Consider the following 23,314-nt stretch of genomic DNA (forward strand, 5'->3'; position numbering starts at 1 on the left):
AAATAATGTAACTGCTGTTGCCATTAATGGGGGAAAGTGGCCAGCATCTGTCTAAACAACTACAGGTCTAAGCTACTCAGAAGCAAACAGCCTGATGTGATGCTCACACAAGTGCTATAGTGGCACACAGCCATGGTAGGTAACCAACTGCTCTTGGATTTGCTAACAAATCTGCTAATTTGGAAGAAAACCTTATCTAGAACTGGGAAACAAGTCATAATGCCATCTAGATAATGAGTTTGCTTTCCAACATCAAGCTCCCACTAATCTTGGGCTACAAGAAGGTGTACACCCATTAAATTCTCTCTAAAATAATAATGGTTATCCCATTTAACCTGTACTAACCTCACCCTCCATTGGAGAATCTGCTTCTTTTTCAGACAAAACTGGGACCTGAAGAGAGAAACCACTTCACCAGGGCCCCCAGCTGAAGGCATAGAGGTATAGGGAAATGAGCAAGAGTTCTGCTGTCTTGTTGAACCTGATATCAGCACAAGGGCAAAGGAGATAGACACTGAGGACACTCAACACCTACCAAAGCAGAGATCCAGAGGCTCCTAAGAGGCCATCATTGAAGTAGATTTAAAACTCACCCAACATGGATCAGTGAATTTTGTGGAAGAGGGGGCAGAAAGATTGTTAGAGCTACAAGTTGGGACATTATGCACAGAGACATTGCTTCTTCTTCATTATTGACAGCTCCCCCAAAGTGTACAACCCACAATCTCCATGGAGGTGACCAGCATTACCAATGGGGAGGGTCCCTTTGGAGGGGCAGGGATGAATGAAAGGATGGTACTGACATGTACTGTTTACATTCTGAATAGGTCCATAACTAATAAAAATAACAAAAATAACACTTTAGACTATGTTTAAAAAATCCTTAAGAAACAACCCAGTGAGTAGAAATGTGTTTGCATTTATTTGAATAATGTCTAGCATATGGGTTATGCGATACCGCTAAGGATTAGCTTAAGATCCAGCCCCACCAGAGTGTAAAAACAGATTTCTAACCATTTATAGAAACTGGGCAACTGTGTTTGTAAATATGGGGTAATAACATTGGAAAAGAGGTTGGAAAAATGGCTTAGTGGTTAAAGTGCTTGCATGTGAAGCCTAAGAACCCAGGTTCTATACCCCAGTAACGTGTAAGCCAAATGTACAAGACAGATCATGTGTCTGGAATACATTTGCAGTGGCTAGAGGCTCTGGCACATCCATTATCCTCTCTCATAATAAATAAAATATTTAAAAAATCAAGTTGGAAAGGGGCTCAAAATTGCTTAGATTTTTGTTTTTTTTATTTCACAGGTAAAGTGTAAGATGCCATCTGATGTACTTCATGGAGTTTATAAGCTACACATTTATTTCAGAATCTGGAAATAAATCAGATTCATGAATACTTGTGTAGTACACTCTGCTAAAACTATATTGCCTTGAGAAAAGTGAATTTATTTTGCATTGACTCTGGATAAACTAAGTCTTGTCAAGAGCAAACTGATAGGTGGTCCCTTGTTAATCAGAACTTCCCCTCCCTGGCTAACACAAAGAAACTCCTGCTTCTTTGTCAAGTATATTTAAGTATTCTGTCCTTAGCTAGTTTACAAAGGCTGTGTCATAGCCATTAGATTAAAATGAGAAATGCCTGTGAGAGGCTTGATGGTACTGGGGAAGTCTGTCACACATCACTTTGATACTGATGGAGAGCGGTATCTCAAGATGGTTTTATTCACAGGTATTTTGATTGACCTTTAGTGCCACTTTGAAAGCAGTAGTGGTGGTCTGATTTATGTATACATCACCGTAATTTTTCACTCTACCTTTGAAATTCCCAAGATTTACACAAAATACAGGTAACAGTGAGTTCTACCAGACCAGCACTCAGTTTTGAAGGCTGAAGTTTCACACTGCCTTTCTGCCTCAGATTTCCCCCCAGGAACAGTAAAGTATGCTTGAAAAATAGAGATAAAATAGAATTAATTATGCTTAATTATTCCTGGTCTACTTGATATAAAGGCATGAATATTCCAGACTGCCAGTCTTGTGTGAGGACTGTCCTCACTGTCCTTGGCAATAAACACTCCATTATCACCTTCTCGCTCATGCTCATTCAATTCTCCTTTTAACATTTCCTCTTCCACCCTCTCTGTTTCTTTCTTCCTAGGTCAAATTCCAACATCTTCCCAAAGATCTTTCCTTAGGATTTGTTTTCATAGAAATTACATATGATATTATAGGAAACATTTTTTTCATTATTTAAATTATAAAAACAAACTACCTCACATCATGAATGCATAGTCCTCATGACCCACTGACAGATGATGAATATGAGGATTGTAAAAGAGCATGTAAACTAGTTTAGGACAAATGCCCATGTTGTAAGACTTGAAAATATACGTAGTACCTTGGAGAATGAACCATAGCAATTCACATAGAAGCCTGTGCAACTCACTAGGGTATTGTCAGTGTGAGAGATCACACAACAATGGACCTCACTTACTGGCTTTTCATGCATCACAGACCCATGTTCAAATGCTATTTGCTTCCCAGTTAAATGCTTTAAAAGATTATATTTTTTCGAGTTATTCAATAATCTTTGTATCATAGTTGGCCCCTGTGGTTTCATATGATCCTATCTCAGCTAAATGTAAACTGTTCATATATACAACCAGACATTTTCTTCTAGCCACAGAATAGATGGCTGAAATGCATGGCTCAGTAGCAGTTTTTATCAAACATACCAGTGTTGGCCTGGAGAAATGGCTTAGTGATTAAGGCCTGCAAAACATAAAAACCCAGGTTTGAATCCCTAAAACCCACGTAAGCCAGATGCACAAGGTGGCACATGCTTCTGAAGTTCCTTTGCAGTGGCGGGAGGCCCTGGCGCACCCATTCTCTCCCTACCTTCTTCTCTCTCTCTCTCTGTCATAAATAAAATAAATAAATAATTTTAAAAATACCTGTGTTTAGAATGTAGAAAATATGATATTAGTATGTCAGTTATATTACATAGGAGACAATTTCCACTAATTTTTAAAAGTTGCCATATCATATGAAAAACAAAGATATGGGGTTGGAATGATTGCTGACTGATAAAAGGCACTTGCTTGAAAATACTATCTGCCTGGGTTCAGTTCCCCAACACCCAAGTAAAGCTAGATAAATAAAGTGAATAAAGTGGCACATGCATCTGGAGTTTGTGGCAGCAAAAGGCCTTGGGACACCGTTATCTTTCTCTCTGTCTCTCTTTGTCTTTCTCTTATAAATTAATAAAAAAATTAAAAAGGAAAAACCAAGAAATTTATCATATAGAAAGAAAAATTATGAATGTATACTTATCACAATGTAAAAAACCCTTCTATTTTAAATTTGTTGACTTTTGCACACACACACACACACACACACACACATATATATATAAACACATGTTGAAAATTATATATGCATGTATAATAATGTATACCAAAATCACTAACTAAATCATATCTTGGAGACCTTATGTATATAAGTATGCAATAGTATCTCATTAAGTGTGATGTAACAGTGTTTGGTCCTGCTCTTAAAAGATCATTCTGGCAACAGAACATTACAATTCATGATTTGTCTTTGATGGTACCTGCTCTGCAGCATCTCTATGGTCTTGAAACCACTCTGTTATTAGATGTGTACAATAAAGGAAACAGTTTCATACTTCTGCAATCACCTTAGATTTAGAGTTTCTGTCATTTTCTTCTGATTTGGATGCTTCCATCAGGTACACTGAGAAGTTCAGCCTCTGTGCCCTTATCGCCCCAGGAGAGACCACTTTCTCTTGCTTGGATTTAAAACAATCAATAATCCTCTTGCTGTACCTGAATCCCTATTTTGTGTCTGTCTGTCCAGTATTTAAATCAAGTGCTTGAAACTCAGCAGTTGTGCAATAATCATTTAAGTAAAGGCTTTTGACTTTCTGGAGTGATATAAGATGTCCATCATTTTCTGTGACTTTGAGATGAACTTAGTTCTTTTTTAGAAGAAAAACAGCACGATTCATCTTGTATAAAACTGTCCTAAATTTAGCAAAAAATAATCTACATAATATCTTTCTTTTATGGGAGATATCAGTGATGTATCTGAAAGTGTTTTTGGTGGAGTGAGGTGGTTTTCATTCCATCTAATAATTGAATTTTGCCAAGTATTCATAGATTTTGACATTCTATGATAGTGCTAATTTATAAAAGCTTTTAAAACTCATTCAGCAGACACTCACTTCATATTTTGATATTTACAATGAGAATCCCATTGTTATTAGCTGAAACATTATATTTGTTTAACAAATATTTGTTACCAAGCATTATACTAGCTTCTCAGAATCATGTGTTTTCTACCCATGATAAGTTTGCAGTATAGGAACATTGACAAGTAATAAAAACTTAAAATTTATAAAACATCAGTATAATAAGATTAGTATAAGCAGAAGTGTCTTATTCTTTTCCTGGCATAATAATCAAATCACTCACAGTGGGAAATTAGTTCACAATAGAAGTGGGTTCCTTTCAACTCTGGAAGCAGGGATTCAAAATCTGTTCCAACATAGTGTTAGAGGATTAAAGGAAATCAGTGGAAAATCTTGTGGCCTTGCATAGAGAGAAAACATATATACACATATGGGCAGGAAACTCTCCACATGGACATGTGTGGACATTTACTTTTAGTAAGTGTCTCAGGTTTTGAGATGTCTGTGACAACTTTTGGTCAAGATCTGATAAAACAAAGATCAATTAAATTTTACCTGCAGTCTCATATAGAACATAATATAATTTGCTGGACTTAGCCATCCTCTCTTGTTCTGGCTGAAGACTATTAAGCCTGAGTACCCATGTCCTATTCTCCCACATCCCATCCAAACAGCCAGAGTCCACCTGGAATCCCCACGTGTTAATGGCACAGTGAGGCTCAGAGACACAAGAACATATAACACAACAGTGAGTGTGGCAAAGAACACTAGAGAGATACAGAGAGAGAAGGCTTGCCACAAAATGAGGCAGAATGACAAGGCCCCACTCAGAAACTTGTCCTCTGACCTGTGCATGTGCATGGTGGCACAGCAATGTCCACATTTTCACAGGAACATGTACACATGCACATACATGTATATGCAATAAACTACAAGAAATATCAAACCAGTGAGAACTATATAAGGAATTTGGGGCAAAATAAGAAAATTTTAAATTGAGTTATTTAGTCTGAGTAGATGTCTACAACTATAACCACAACTACCTGGGGTGCAGTGGAATATGAGGACTGGAAAATAACAATATTGTACAATGCCCACATGGAAATAAATTGCATGATTATAACTTTGATTAAAATTGACTGCTTCCTCTTTAGGGTCTTTGGCCAGTTGGGGGTGACTTTAGTATAGTAATGAACTATGAAGGATGATTTTAGTGCCAATTTGAGGAAATGAAGGAATGCCTAGGGCATCAGTGAGGCACTAGGTGAGGGATTTCTACTGGAGAGTGACTAGGAGGCGAAGGTCCCTCTGAAGATGGGTAGCACATCACGTTGTCTGGGTTCCCAGACTGAATAAGAAGGAAGAAGATAAGGAAGCTGATTGTGAACTGGCTTCCTCCTTGTTTTGCTGTGAATCAGTCGAGAGCTGAATAAGCAAACCTCCCACTGCCAGGGATGTGGCTGCTTTGTGGCCATATGAAGATGGACTCTGAGGCAAGTAAACATTCTTCTCTTCATCTGCTTCTTGCCAGGCTGTTGGTCACAGCAGCAAGACAGTAACTAACATACAGACTAAGGAGGGCAATGAACACTTAGGCCATTTGACAGCACTTGTTTTCACCAACACAGAACTCTTAAGTTTATATCTTATGCTAATCAACACATGGCAAAACTGAGACCAGAATAAAACTATATATAATAAATATACTAGGTAAAAATGCAAACAATAACAATGAAATATATATATATATACATACCTTGCCATTTGCAGCACTTCCATCATGTTCTGCTCAAAGTGGAGTAGACTGCAGCTTTGCTCATAATGCAAGAGGCATGAATAAAGATACCAATGCAGTGAGAGGTAAGTCTTCTTAGAAAGGCTTGATAAAGGACACGAATGTGCTATAAATGATTTAATCAATTTGGTTTTCCCTAAAATTTTACAATGATTCAGGTTTAGAAAATAGTATCTTGTAAAATGATTATAACTTTGATTAAAATTGTTTCCTCTTTAGGGTCTTTGGCCAGTTGGGGGTGACTTTAGTATAGTAATGGACTATGAAGGATGATTTTAGTGCCAACTTGAGGAAATGAAGGAATGCCTAGGGCATTATTGAGGCAGGGCTGGGGAGATGCTCAGGGGTTAAAGGTGTTTGCTTGCAAACCTTACCAGCTAGGCTCAATTTCCCAGTATCCACATAAGGCCAGATGCACAATTACTCAAGGGGATGCATGGATCTGGAGTTCTGCAGTAGCAAGAGGCCCTGTGTTTGCTTTCTCTCTTTCTTTCTCTATCAAATAAATAAAAATATAAAATAACAAAATAGCACAAGATCATTACAGTAGAAATTGGTAACAATATGGAAGAAAATTATCTGAAGAAACGATAAATACAAACACTAGGTAGGACTTCATATCCATTCAGCGAACAAATATTTCATTGCTATCTTATGTGAATCAATCTTGGGATATTGGGGTCATTAGTGGAGAAAAGTCCATTATATTCACTGATATTTTGGGTGGAAAATAACAACATGTACTTTGTTTTAGGAGTTAATTTTGAAAAGATGTTTTCTTCCTATACTACATGCAGAATATTTGTTAAAGCAAACCAAGGCAACTTATAGGAATGATTTGGAATATACAGTTTTTATTTCTAGATTAAAATACAGTTTAAAGTATTATAGTATTTTAGCTTTGATGTGGGCTTCAATCATTATTCATTCAATTGTTAAAAAAAAAATGCCTGGGAAATCAGAAAGTTTATCATGGTTGTTAGGCCTGAGACATCCTGAGATTTTAGATAAACAACCCCTCCAAAACAGGCATTTCTAAGGATGCACAATGAGAATGTTTGCTTATGCACTTTAGGCTGTACTGGAGCTATAAACTGGTTAGGAACTCCTACCTGCTTATTTGGCAAACTGAGGCTATGTGACTATAACATATGACCTCCTGATGGTCGTCTTCATAATACCCTGTCAAACTCACAGGGTTGTATTCTAGGGAGTACTTTAGGATTAAAAACAAAACACGTGTTTGTGGCTCTTGGAAGAAGAAAAGTGTAAGCCATTCTGAAATGAGCTCAGAGCATCTATATTAAAGAAAGAAGTATGTTTCCATGGAAAATAATTAGACTACTCACAATTCTGAAGCTTTGTCCTAGCATTAAAGACAAATAGAACATGCATAAGGCAGGGCCTCACGGAAACTGGTTCTCAACTCTGCATCAAGGAACCTGCCGAGGATGCAGGTGGGCTATGCAGACACAGATGAGTAGCAGGTAGACCTAGAAAACTCTCAGACTAAAGAACCAGAAGGGCACGCTCAATGCTGAAAGAAGAGCATGGCCAATGGAATAAATAGGACATTGCTGCTTTTACTCCTGGGCAAGATACAGCCAAAAGGGGAAACAGTTTGACACTAAAGTAATAGTAACTTTTTAAATTAAAGGAAAAATAATTAAAGAGAAAAGTTTTTTTTAAAACAATTGTGGAATAATATCAAAATGGATAGCATGAATACTTGAAACATCAGTTAGAGAAGTAGAATACGAGAAACAGTGTAGAAACAAAGCCAATAACTACAGTAATGATGCTAAGTAAGCTTTCAACATTATTTACAAAGATAACCACACCATGGAAGACATTTCTAGGAATCTTAGAGTGCTTTAGCTAGAGAAAGTACATAAATGTCACATGTGGCTTACGATGAGAAAAATCTTCCCAAGAACTCAGTAGTGTGGCATTTTAACTACGGCAGCACAATGGTAAGAATTCCAGCAGATTTCTCCTCATAGACCACAGAGCAAAAAGAAGAGAGAACAAAGTATTAAGGATGGACATGAAGAAAGAACCAAGCTCTGAGAATGTAGCCATCAAAATCAACCTTTAAAAGTGGAAGGAAAATGATTTGCCACAGAAAAATAAAAAACCGATGTTACAAATTAAAAGATGATCCAACCTACATGGCAAGGTCCTATAGGCAGAATGATATAACACAGTCCAGCAACCCAGACTTTATGAAGGAGGGACGGTGTCAGAGACAGAAGAAATAAAAGCAAACGGAAATTTACTGTAGGATTGACAAACCTACTTCAAAGTTAACTCTAAGTTGATAATTATAATTATTCATCGGGTCATTTTAGCCTATGCATGAGTGAGACAACCAACTGTAAGTGTAGAATTAGTGGAAGAGAGAATATATAAGACCTCTGCCATAAGGAACCAGCACTCCTATGACGTGGCATGGTGGATATCAAGATGGACTTAGAATACCTGTCTTTTTAAAATCAATTATGAACTTTTCCATATAGACAAATCTATGCTGTTCCATTCCCCTCATGTTATCCTCTTATATTCCCACACCCCGATTCTTATTCCATTGAGGGCCCTCCTCAGTCTGGTTGTTGGTATTCACTACGGGGTCATAACTGTGCCAGCCACTCTCTGAGGGGCACAGTGTCTTAGAAAACTCCTTCCCACCCTGTGGCTCTTACAATCATTCTGCCCCCTATTCTGCAATGTTCTCTGTGCCTTGGAGTGTTTGTTGTAATTCTTCTTTCGTGACGAGCTCTCCATATCCTCCCGATTTCCACTTGGATGAGTTATAAGTGTCCCTAGTGACTACTGTCACCTGCCTGGAGCCGGTCATCAGGACAGCGGTGAGAGCAGCACTCATTTAAGTCATCACCGCTCTGTGGTGTCTCCTGGGCCCTGGAAGTTGTGCTGGAGGTGGCTCATCTTGTGCTAGGCTCTTGGCCATGTTTTCTTGACATATTGGTAGATGCAGGCTCTCTTGGGGTTTTGCTGCCAGCTGTATTATCAAAAAGTGAAACAAAAACTAGATTCTCCAACCAAGAGTGAGACCAGAGCAGCATGGGTTTGAGATAAACCTACTTGATTGAGACTTTTTAATGGGTGTCACTGTTCTTGGCCAAAGACTAATGAGAGCCACTCCCCAGGAATCTGACGTGAAGTTAGACTTTTAAAAAATGTGTTGTATCTCTAGAGTAACAGTTCCCAAGAGAGAATAATTCATATAACATAATAAAATGAAATGTGATCAGGAATAAAAAAAAATCAATAAAGCCAGAGAAAGCAGAAAAAGAATATAAAATATAAATATAAGTATAGCAATTATCACTTGAAATGTGAACACTCTAAATAAATCCATTAAAATGCAGACATTTTCAGAATGTCATCTCTCCAGCCCAAGAATGCATAAAAACTCAACAGCAAGTTTATTTTCAAGACTCCCATTTTAGAATATAAAATACAGATATTTTAAAAGTTAAGAAATGAGGATTGATCCATTTTAAATCTGATCAACAGTTTAATCATACATTTATTTCAGACATGCCACTTAGAACAAAAGAGGCCAAAATGATGACCATCATATCCAGGGACAGTCACCTTATCAAGAAGGTGTATAGAGCCAAACGTGGATGCACATGACATCGCAGCTCCAAAACGCCCGCTACAAAAGCTCAAGGGGAAAGGCACAGACACTAGTCTGCTCAATAGTCCACAGCACTTCCCTACCAAATTTACTAAAAATATACAAGAGAAGTAACCTAAACAACTTTGTAAATCCACTTGATCCACTAGAAATTTATTAAATACTCTACTTAAAAAATCAAGATTAGGGCCTGAACAGATGGCTTACTGGTTAAGGCCTTTGCCTGCAAAGCCTAAGGATCATGGTTTGACTCTCTGGGGCCCATGCAGGCCAAATGCACAAGGGGGTCACATGTATCCAGAATTCGTTTTCAGTGGCTGGAGGCTCTGGTGGCCCCATTTTCTCTCTCTCTTTCTTTCTCCTCTTTCTCTGACATAAAGAAATAAATATTAAATTTAAAAAATAGTAGATTAGATGTTCTTCCCAGGATTGTATATCTTCCATCAATATCTATCATGTTCTGAGTCACAAAACCTACCTTATATTCTCAATGTAAAAATCAGAATTCTTTTTAGATCTCAAGGGAATACTATTAGAAATTAACAACAGGAAGGTTGAAGGCTCCAAAATATTTGAGAGTAAAGTACCATACCCACAAAAAGATAAATTGGTAACACAAATAGTTCAATATACATTTTATAGTTCAACAAATAAAAATCAGTCTTATAAAGATTAATATCATGCCAAGGTGGTTTTAATGGTGAATTACACCAAACATTTATGATGACAAAATATTAATTCTCTTCAATCTCTTTAGGAATAGAAGTAGGAAGAAGACATCCTATCTATCTATGTAACGTTACCTCACTATCCCAGTCAGAGTGAAAACAAACAGACATTGAAGTACCCCACAATGCAGACTTAAATAGAAGTTAAGTCAAACAAAAACAAACTTAAAGAAAATTATATAACACAATCAAATGGGGCTTACAAATGAATTCAAGATTCTAAAACATCAATCTAATATATCCTATCAACAGGCTAAAGTGGAAAATCTCACATTCATGTCAAGAGATGCAGAAAAGGCATTTAATGCCACCTAACACCCATTTTAGTAGCGTTATTAGCAATCCAGAGATAAGCAAGACTTTTCAGAAATTAATGAAAATAACCTGCTGGAAACCAACAACTAAACTTGATAATGGAGAAACAGTAGATACTTTACATTTCTGTTGATGAACTCATTTTATAAAGGCTAAAATAATCATTTTAATATACAATGCTAGAAAAGTCTAGTGTCCAAATGCAAACCCCTAACACTTACCAAAAAGGAGGCCATGAACCTAAATGTAAAAAGCCTACCTCTAAAGCATCCAAAAAAGTATGAGTAAATCTGTAATGTTTCTGTGCCAAAAAAATATAGTCAGTAAAAGAAAAAAACAGTAATTTTACTATTATATTCTCTGTTATCAGTTTTAGTAATAATAAAATAGATATCTAGACACCTATTAAGACGACAAAATAGTCTGTACTCTTGAAGATAATCTCCCTCTCTCTCTCTTACTTTCTCTTTCCTCTCTCCTTCTGTGGATTAACCCTAAAGATTAAATTTAGTTAAACTTCTAGTAATGGAAATTTTATGATATTCCTGAGTAATGTCCCACTAAATTATAGAAGATATCTTAAAAAGAAAGGAAGCTATGATAATTGTAGCAGCCAAGAGACTGGAAAAATGGGAGGAAACTACAAAAATCTGAATAAATATCTTAGTTGATATTTTAGTATCATTTCAATATTTATGAAAAACATATTACTTAAATATTTCAAAAAAATAGAATAGATTTGTGTGTAGTATGTAAAAACACTACTACCAGTTTTCTTTTACCTTTTCTTCCTTTTTTTTTTTTTTTTTTTTTTTGATGTAGGGTCTCACTCTAGCCTAGGCTGACCTGGAATTTACTGTGTAGTTTCAAGACTGCTTTGAACTGTCAGTGATCCTCCTAACTCTGTCTCCCCAGCACTGGGATTAAAGGTATGTGCCACTACATGCAGATTGATTGTATTAATTCTTGCTTTTCTAAAGTAAAGATAGTTATTTAAAGATTAAAAGAGTTGATAATTTTTAAAAATACATGTAACAAAACATTTACAAAACATTATTGAAAAGGATATTTGTGATACTTACAAATCACAGATTAATATACAAATTGCTTAAAGAAGTTTATAAATAATTATGTTTTGGAAAGGAAATTGGAATAAGCAGTTATGACAAACAGAAGTTTTAGTGCCTAATAAGCATAAGAAAAATGTCCAAATCCACTGATTATCATCAGAGAAAGGGAGTTAAAATTGGTTCCATTATACATCCATAGGCTTAGTCATGTAAACTATTAGTAACTGTTAATGGGAATGCAGAAGCTTTCAGAATCAGAAAATTGGCACATAAATAAATAGTATCGCTTTGGAGAGACATTTGGTATAATATAATAAAATTAAAATGCACAATCACATGCTAAAAACTGAGATTTTCTCATTGCATTTTCATTTAGGGAAATAGTAATTTTTCAAACAGACATTTATTTTAACATCACAAACTAAATAGTTTTGTTAATGTTATTTTGAAATACATAATTATTTTATGAAACTAACCATTTGAATAGGAGTCATTTTACATGTACATGAGGGAAAATGTCACAGAAGTTAAATATGAAACATGACAGTAGGAAAGAGCTAAAAAGATCTGAGATTGATTAATAGTTGTGTTTTTACAAAAGAAAATAAAAAAATATCCAACTTTCAGTATAAATGAGTAAGCAAACATAATGTAAGACCACTTAAGTCTATTAAGTATAAAAGCATGTCAGTTGAAAAATGCTAACACACACACACACACACACACACACACACACACACACACACACACATTAGTCTCAACGCCTTATAGAGTTTTGTACATGAAATCATCTATGGAAAGACATTTCTAACTGTGGATTAATGAGGACTCTGCAATTGTGTTTTATAAGATTTTTTGGACATTTAAGTATTTCATCCTATTTTTCAGTTAAGAAAAAAGTTGGATTGGTAAAATGGTACCTATCATATGTAGAATATTTGTCACTTTTCCATTTTTTGAATGTTAAAAATGTAAAATTTAAACTGTATATGTGAGGTAGATATGTGTGTGTGGATGTGTATGTGGATGTGTGTGTGAGAGAGAAAGAGAGAGAGACAAGAGTTTGAAAAGAAAACTAGAATATATTTTAATATTTTTAAATTCCTTGGAATGTTTTAAAATTGTGAATTCTAAACAAAAAATTAATATTCATATAAATTACAGATTTGAATCAACCAATGTGTTATGAGGAAGAGAGAAGTTTAAAAAGAAAAGGTTTCTTTAGGGAGGATCTAAGGTAGCCAACGTGTGACATCAGAACAATCATCAGGTGACTTACAAGATAAGAGGACAGGAAATCATGACAGGGGAGTATTATTAGGCAAGGAAGGGATAATGGCTGGGTGGTTCCTTGAAGAATATGGATGACCCTCTTCCTCTTTTGCGGTGACTCCATTCTGGGAAGCCCATCCTGACCTGACAATATTGCCATCATGGATGAGTGCCTGTGTGAGCCCAGTATCTTTGCTTTCAAGGCACTTTCAGTGTTTATGGGCTGTGGTGAAAGTCAGAAAAGGAAAGGAAAAAGTGACAGACTCTTGAGGGTAGAGGAGAAGCGGACTTTTGTATTTGTAATATAAATGCCCTAGGACGCACTCCAGGATATCTAACAGAGCTTTAAATGAACACACGAAGAAGGTAGAAAAGACTGGAGAGAATACAGTCTTCATAAAACATGAGGCCATTTCTTAAATTTTGTAGGATTTGGGGATTGCTTGCATTCAGTTACTAGTAAAAACACAAACAAACAAACAAAACTATGTGAAAGATATCATCATGCAGAAACTAAAACATTCACTTCATATTTTACTCAAAACTTGATCAAATAGAATTTTCATATGTAGATAAAATTTTGGAGAACCCACTGAAACCATGAGATGGCGTGACCTGGAATTCACAGACTAGAAACTCTGAGATACCTGAACCTTGTACTGTTTAGATATAGAGACACATTGCTTAGCGTAAACTTCAGAGACCAGAAGTAATTTTCACAGGAAGTAAAGCACTAAAATTTTACTTATATAAACTCCCAGTAGCTGAATAAAATAGTAACAATACACTAAAAATAATAGGAATCGAAAATTGGGTCAAGCTAAATGAATGCTCAAGAGACAAAATACAGAAAATTGAAGCAAGAGGGAGAGAAAGTGAAGTTTGGGATAGAAGCAGAATTTATGAAGGAAAAAATCAAAATTAATTAAATGCATCAAGTAACAGAACTTTCAACGATGACATAAAGGAAATGGTAGGATCAATTTGTTAAGTCAGTGGACTCAATTTTTTTTTTAAGTCAGTAAGAAAGGATTAATCCTAAAACAAGTAAAAATAATAAGTAGAGCATGTATTAAGGAAAAACACAGATTCCCTTACTCCCCACAAATCACAAACATCAGAAGGTAATGGTCTGCCACTATCAAAGTATGACATAAAAATATATATAGAAAAGACTGCTAGTAGAGTTATATTCCAAGATGGAAAAAGTACTATACCCAAATGAATGAAAAATAGGAAACATTTTCTGAAAAAAAATAAATTTGAGAGATTTAGGCAACCGTAGGTTTGCAATAATATAATAAAGAAATTACTGAAAAGAAACAAGAAAGGTACACATCAAAAACTCAATTAAACATTCATCAAAATATAATCTTTATATTTAGGCAAATGAAAAGAACATAAATGAAATGCAAACTATTTTTTCAGTAGCATTTAAAACATGAATTGTTGAATAATAAAGTAAGATTTCTATCTAGAAATCTGTAAAACTTTTAATAGACAACAATAAAGCGAGTTAAATATTAAAAAGCACATGGATTTAAAAACTTTTTCTTGAAATATTGTCCTTTCTCCCTAACATGAATAGAGTATCGTTTCATCGCACAATATATGCTGTAAGAGTCACTGTCCTAACCTACGTTTCTTTTACCAGTTATATAGCAGCACAATGTCACAGTTGCTATGGTCACCTCTATCATACAGAACAAAGCTGGGGACACAAAGATTCACATGATCTAGTCGATAACATAGAATTAAATAGCAAGGTAGCTAGGCAAAGCAAGATAGTTGTTTTCAGAGTAGATATCTATTAGTTAACAAATAATGCTATCAATTTTAAGAGAGATGAATAATTACATTAATATGCAATTCACATGTATATGTACATATAATGATGTAAGCTGCATTTCCATGTATATATTTCTGAAACCTTATAAAGTGTCATGTATGACTACATGGCATTTACCAGTTAACTGCTTTGCAATTTCAGTTCTATGATTAAGAAAATAAAAACAAAGAATATTTTCCATGTTTGAGATTTTAGATGGAAAATATTAATATTATTAAAAAAAAAACCTCTTTATTTGATTTTTCTGTGGCAAACATACAAAGCTAGTTCCCACAGGCTGGAGAGATGCCATAGCAGTTAAGGCATTCATATATGAAGCCTAAGGATCCTGTTTTGATGGCCCAGGACCCACGTGTGTCAGATGCCCAGGGTGGCTCATGCATCTGGAATTCATTTTCAGTAGCTGGATGCCCAGGCACACCCATTCTGGTTCTCTCTATCTGCCTTTTCCTCTCTCTTTCTCAAATAAATAAATATGAATAAAAAATTTTAAAAAAATGACACCCACAACAAAAAAGAAAATATTTTTACATCAAATTAACGAAGACTGGATTTAACTACAATTGTTGTATGCTTTTTAAATTTTCACTCTGAAAAAGTAATGATTGCTAGACAGTGTGGAAACCATTTATTGCACAAACTTTCTATTGATAGCATTTTATTTAGTGGCAATAAACTAGTAATGGAAGAAAATTTGCAACTGAAATTTCTAAATCCAAATGTTACCCAAGCATTACCAATCTAACCACAGATTCAATTATTTAGAATTAATCACAGAGGTCTTGGGCCAAAGGAGTATTTGATCAGACAGGTCACTTCTGAAATCCTCTTTAGAAGGCATGGTGGCCCATGCCTTTAGCCCAAGATATTCAGGGCCTGAAGTAGGAGGAGATCAGTATCAGCCTGGGCTAGTGTGATACCCTGCCTCACAAAAAGGAAAGAAAGAAATATTTTTGATACTAGGTTCCGAATTTATGCCTTCATTTGGGGGATGCCAGATTGAACTTGAAGTACATGTCATGATGAGAAATCATTAGACTAAAATATTTTAAAAGGGCTGGAGAGATGGCTTAGCGGTTAAGCACTTGCCTGTGAAGCCTAAGGACCCCGGTTCGAGGCTTGGTTCCCCAGGTCCCACGTTAGCCAGATGCACAAGGGGGCGCATGTGTCTGGAGTTCGTTTGCAGAGGCTGGAAGCCCTGGCGCGCCCATTCTCACTCTCTCCCTCTATCTGTCTTTCTCTCTGTGTCTGTCGCTCTCAAATAAATAAATAAAAAATGAACAAAAAAAATTAAAAAAATATTTTAAAAGTAAATAACAGGATTTTAAGATTGCTTTGTAGGGACCAATGATGAAATTAAGACAAATGAATTGAATGTTCAAACCCAAAGGTACCTGATTGGCTGAAGCAGAGTACAACCTTCCATTTTCTTGGGGCAAAAGTTTTCTTGGTAGTGGACTCAGGCATCTCCCAATAGTGGTGGAGTCACTGTAGAGTCAGACAAGATCCACCAAACTCATGTGTTGATAACTTTGCTTTAGTACTCCAACTCAGTGATGCTTCTCAGGATAGAGTGCCTTTTGTTGATAAAGTATACTTTGACCTTCAAATGTCCTTATGAATTGTATACTGGATGATAAAGTAGAACTTTTCTCTAAGCTACAGCATTATTTATATATTTATTCTATGAGCTTTATGAAACTTTGTAGAGTGTGTGTGTGTAATTGTGCGGTTCCTATATACCTTATGTGGAAACAAGAATATACTGGCAATCAGAGATACATGAAGAGGAACAGAGGGGTCCTTGCCAGAAACTGATCCCATTGCCAGACAGAACTCAGATTTCCCTGCCTCTCATGAGAAATAAAATTGTGTTGCTTAAGTGATGGTAATGTATTGTAACAGGACAAACTATGAAGATGAATAAAATTTTCTTCTAAACTTGATTAGAATTCCATGGAACCCAAACAATAATTTCACTGAGAACTACTAGAAACACGATAAATTACAAAAGTATTCTGTTAAGTGACATCAGAGACCTGTTGCAACATGGAGGGAATGTTGCTGACATTTCAGAGATATGCAGACAAAAGGAGAGAGAGCTATGGGGCTTGTTCATGTAGGGATGTGGTGTTGGGGAGATATTTGCCTAAAATTTTAGGTATCTTCCTCAATTGCTTTCTACCTTATATTTGTACAAATTTTTCTCATTGAACCTGGAGTTCACCGATTCTGCTGGTATGGCTGGCCAATGAGCTTTAGAGAATACTATGGTATCCACCTTCCTAGTGATTGGAGTACAGGTGCATTTGGCCACCTGTCATGTTTTATGGCATTGCAGAAGATGCGAACTCAGGTCCTCATGCTGATGTGCAGGCACTTTACCACCAGAGCTATCTCCCACCTCAAGGAGCTGTACTTATTTTTAAAAGTATCACTTATTTTTATTTTATTTATTTATGAGATGGATAGATATGGAGAGAGAAAGAATATGTACACCGGGGTCTCTAGCCACAACAAATGAACTCCAAATGTTTGTACCACTTTGTATATCTGGCTTACTTGGGTGCTGGGGAATCAAATCTGGGTCCTTATGATTTCCAGGCAAACACCTTAACAAGTAAGCCATCTCTCCAGCCCTCAAGGAGTTTTATTTTACTAACGTAGTAATTAACTTATTTTGTAGGAATAAGAAAAAAATTAGAATGTTGTCCAGGTAAAAATTCAACAGTGCATTTATTAGACGTATGGGGCAGAAGAGACAAAAGTCAACACTTACTGACATAAGTCAGACCTAGAATGGGAAGCCCACTTTGAACCCAGGGGTCCTGTTGCGTGCCTGCCATGCCAGCTTCTCAGGCTATACAGGCATGCAGGCCACTAAAGGCCACAAGTTCAAAACTTGTTTGGACAATGTCAAGAGACCCCCATCTGATTAAATATAATTAATAATGAACAAAACAGTACAACAATGAATTTGGCAGATTGACAAAGGTCTATCATGTGGTTGACGTTTTGTTCCTTTTCTTAATAAATGCTGATAAATAAGTGGGAAAGCATTATACTTAGTAAAGTGCATGTGACTTCTCTGCCATATGGTTCAGTGTGCAGTGGTTGATACAGTCTTCTCAGAAAAAAAGAAAGTAGAACCCATAAGTAAATCTAAAAATAATTTAATAAAAGAAGACTGACTGCCTTTTAGGCAAAACATGTCATAGTTACTATACTAAAATTATGGTCTACCTCAGAAACAATGGATAAAATATACATTATCAAAATTGTAACTCTTGCACTGTGAACACATCACAAGAGAATAAAAAGGAAAGTCCCTAATTGGGTGAAAAAACATTTTTGAAACAAATGCTTTAAAAATCTGACAGCCAAATGCAAAAATAACTCCAAACTCTGAAAGGACAGAATGAAAACATGTAATCTTTGAGTGATCACTTGCCATGATGAATTAGGGGTGCCAAGTAAACCATGGGGAGATAGCAAACATTGCCAGTCATTAGAGAAGCACACACTAAATCCAAGTTTTTCTTTATTTTCTTTTATTTTAGTCAGTAAATGCAGTCAAGTTGGTGCCATTGTCAGCCTCCTCCCTGCCCTCCCCCCCTCCACAGGGACCCTCCTTGTTGGGCTATATGGGTTGTGCATTGTGGGGTTAGCCTTTGGTTTGGGGTGCATTCTGAGGAAAACTGTAATGTAGCTTTTGATAACAGAAATAATGGCAATAAGACAAGAAAAGTACAAGTGCTGTTTTACTGAGTTATAAATAAAAATCCAGTTGAGAATATGTAAGATTCAATTTGTCTTGCTAGATAAGATATAGATTCTGTGACAAGACAGAGCTGGTTTGAGCCCAGACTCAGAATCTTCCTGGGCGTGACAGGCCACATTATGGATGCCATTGGCAGGTTTTCCTGTGCAGTGGGAGACAAAATGAGAACAGTCTCATTGCTGCACTTGGCACATGGTAACTCATACTGCTTAATCTGTGCTATTTTTATTTATATCCATGGGAAAATGCTGTTCCTAGTCTATATCCATGCATGGCTTAACAAGTGGACTTTTAATTATTTAAGTTACAGTTAATACTCGATGCTAAATCCATGCAGCTGATACCATACAGAGTGAGATCGATCTAGTAGAAGACTGACATCCTCTGTAAAAGTAGCTGATTAAAATTACATTAAAATGTAGAAAAATCTATATACTTGCATATGAATTGATAACTACGTTTTTAGTTATGAACACCTGTACATATCTCCACAGTACAAGTAAAAATGTCTTCATTTTTCTTCACTTAAAAAGTAGGTACTATCTTGGACTTTATTATCTAAAAGTAAACCCAATATTTCTCGTAAACGCATTCAATCCTATCCACTACACAAAATACTCAATGAAAAGAATTAAATTGCTATGCATATATACAAAACCTGATTTTAGGAGAAAAATTTTTTTCTGTATTAATGCTAACTTAAAATATTACACTTGACCCAATGCAGTGGAGGAAATTAAATTTACCTAACAATAAATGTATGTTTTTGAATGTGAAATTTTTGATTAGCATTTCATTGGCAACTAATGTGTCATTGTTTCTGTTTCTTGAATCCTTCCTGGGATTCATTAAGGGTTTAATAAATAATTTAAATAAAATGCAAGTGTCAAGGAAATGATACTTTCAGATATAAAGCTGATAGATACATATTTCTTTTGTTACTGCAGGCCCTGTGCCTCATACTCAGCCTTAGCCTGTGACTCAGGAGAGAAGAGGACAAACACCAAGGCACAGGAAAGAATGTGGCTAGCTCAAGTTTTCCAGACGTAAAATCTCCTTTCTCTGAGGTGAGGGACTGAAGGAAGAGAACGTTGCTGGGTGAAAAGGAGAAGGTTATTATCCTCCTCTCATGTACTTGATGGCATCTACTCTTCATATCCTGAGGGGTGGAAGAGGGAAAGTGGCAGACGAATGGAACCGTGAAGCCAGATGGCATTATCCAATAGTGCTTGCCAAAGCACTTTATCAAAACTTTACAAACGTTACAATCACTTTGACACTTGTCAAAAGATATAGGCTTCAATATTTAAATTTTAATCTTTGCAGCATTTGACAAATGTAATTTAGTACTGATAATTTTATATTATAGCCTATTATAAATAGAATCTATCTCTAGAATTTACAAATACATCATATAGTAGAAATATTAATCTTTTCTATAAATTTTGTCTGTTGATTATTTATTTCACCTATATACTTTCATTTATTTATTTATTTATGAGCGAGAGACAGAGAAAGAGGCAGATAGTGAGACAGAGAGAGTATGGGTGCGCCAGGACCTCCAGCCACTGCAAACGAACTCCTGACGTGTGTGCCCCCTTGTGCATTTGGCTAACATGGGTCCTGGGGAATGGAGCCTCAAACCGGGGTCCTTAGGCTTCACAGGCAAGTGCTTAACTGCTAAGCCATCTCTTCAGCCCTTATTTCACCTATATATTTTCTTAATAAAAGAAGTTTTTGTCCACATATTTTGAAAGTACTAACATAAAATAAATTCATCTTTGGGATACATTCAGCGAGCATGTGAAAGACCCTGTGACTTAACCCAACCAAACCAAACAAATCTTAAGAGTCTGGGGAGGTGGCTTAGTGGATAAAGCACTTAAAACAGAAGTGTGCTGTGAGACCTGATTTTGGATTCCCAGAGTCCATGCAAAGCAGGGTGCTAAAGCTTGATTTTGTAATTGCACCCCACTCCTTACAAGCAGAGGGAGGCTGGGACCAGATAATCGTGGAAAACATGTCGGTCCATACAGAACACTGAACAGCAGAAGTTCTTTTGAAACCATGTGGAAGGAAAGAACTGACACCTGAGGGTCTGACAGCTACATGTGCACAGCTTACAAGTGCCCCCTCTACACACACACACACACACACACACACACACACATATGCCACAGCTCACAAGTGCCCCCTCTACACACACACACACACACACACACACACACACACACATGCCACAGCTCACAAGTGTCCCCTCTACACACACACACACACACACACACACACATACACATGCCACAGCTCACAAGTGCCCTCTCTACACACATGCACACACACACACACATATGCCACAGCTTACAAGTGCCCCCTCTACACACACACACACACACACACATGCCACAGCTTACAAGTGCCCCCTCTATACACACACACACACACACACACACATGCCACAGCTCACAAGTGCCCGCTCTACACACACACACACAGGCACACACACCTATATGTGCTACAGCTTACAAGTGTCCTGCCTCTAAACCTCTACACACACACACACACAGGCACACACACATGCCACAACTGACCAGGGTCCTCCTTCTACACAAATACACACAGAGTCGTGCCACACAAAAATTTAAAATCCACATAGAATTCAATCTTATCTGCACAACAATATTTTTTAATTGAACCCGATTGCTTCAATTATCTAGAAAGTGTGGACTATTGATTTTCAAACCAAATTCTGAGTCATTTCTTTTTTTTAAATTTCAAGAGGAAGAGAGTAATCCCCAGGCTTAGGGTTACTTTGTAGCTCATCTGTCACCTCAGAACATGTCTCTGTAATATACAGAAGTGGAAATTGTAAAGCATAAAAAATTCTTTTTTTTTTTTTTTTTTTTTTTTTTGGTTTTTCGGGGTAGGGTCTCACCCTGGCTCAGGCTGACATGGAATTCACTCTGTAGTCTCAGGGTGGCCTTGAACTCATGGCGATCCTCCTACCTCTGCCTCCCGAGTGCTGGGATTAAAGGTGTGCGCCACCACGCCTGGCTAAAAACTTCTTAAGCAAGGTTTCAGAACTCGGAAAGTTTGTGGAGCCTTGATGCAAATGCTGAAACTTAAAATCTGAGTTCTAATTTCAGCTCAGCCACTCACTGCATAATCTGAAATGACTCATTTTCTCTCTTCACTATTTGTTATTCATAAGCAAAGGACTCTCTTTTTCTACCATCTTATGAGTAATGCTTATTGACATTTATTGAATAAAGTGCAGTGTATAACGAAGAAATATTCGCTAATAACTGATTGTAAAACACTTAGCAAATGGAAATCATTATGTAAACCCTTAACAAGTCATTACCAAGAGGAGAGAGAATGAGCATAGGAACATTTTATGACAAAAAAAAAAAAAAAAAGCTAGTGAAATTCTTAGTTGCTAACACAGTTCATATATAAAGGAAAAATGTGCATTGCCAACTTTAGTTAATGCTTGCCTAAGTGAAACATTAAACAACCTTCTTGCAGTCCATCATTTGCATAGCTCTTAGATAAAGCACACTTGGCCTTATAATGGGCAATAATCATATGCTACATTTACATAGTATATTTCTTTTGCTGTGCCGGGAGTATTTTCACCACACTGATCTCATTTTTCCTTCAATGGCATTCTTAGAAGGTAAGCTGCACATGGAACTGAGGAGTAGATGTCAAATACAGACTAGGGAACAGTATAGATAACCAAAAGACAGGAAAATATTTACCAACATAAAACAATTGTGATAATCAGAGTCATGTTTCTTTGGAAATACTAAAGAAATGCATAGGAAACATTTTAGAAATTTAACATGCCACATTTTTATTATTTCCCCCAAAGAATTATTGCACTTGAAGTTAATTTTTCATCAAGCATCATATTCCCCAGTAAATATTTTTAACTAAACAACTTTTCTTGCCCTTATAACTATATTCTATATTTTATACTTCATTGAGTTATATTTGAACTGCTCAAATCTTTATAAAAATGGGCTCCAATCTTGAGTAATATCAGAAGTTTATATTATAAACATTCTTTTAATCATAAGCAAAACAGAAGGCACTGCAAAATAAATAAGTTAATGAACCTTACATACTAAAATTTCATGGAAAGAGTTCTATGTAGCTTTGAAGAATAAACAGACATTGAAGAAAGTGAGGCTGACACTTCAAGCTGTCTTGACTCTAAACATCATATAGAAGAAAAAAAAAACCTGAGCTTGAATTATTGTGAGGCACTAGAAGCATTTTAAGGACTTGAATCCCATAAAATAACAATTAAAAATAGCAAAATGCACTAATGTCATAGGTTTAAATGAACCTTTCTTCTCAGAGATGGTGGCTCAGTAGTCTCAAGTCATCATTGCAACCATTACTGGGTTCGAAACTAATCTCTAATAGTACAGTGATTGGATTTTAAAACTTAGAACACAGTAAACAATGTTAGAGCACATGTCTGTCATTTAAGACTGAAATATTTTCTTTTGTAAGTTTACATTCCTCATATGTGCAAATGTATATATGAGCTGTATACCTGATGAGAGTGTAAATGTTTTTTGTTTGTTTGTTTTTGTGGATGATTTTTCATCAA

This window comes from Jaculus jaculus, chromosome 19 (genome assembly GCF_020740685.1).
Source record: "Jaculus jaculus isolate mJacJac1 chromosome 19, mJacJac1.mat.Y.cur, whole genome shotgun sequence".
Classification (NCBI taxonomy): Eukaryota; Metazoa; Chordata; class Mammalia; order Rodentia; family Dipodidae; genus Jaculus; species Jaculus jaculus.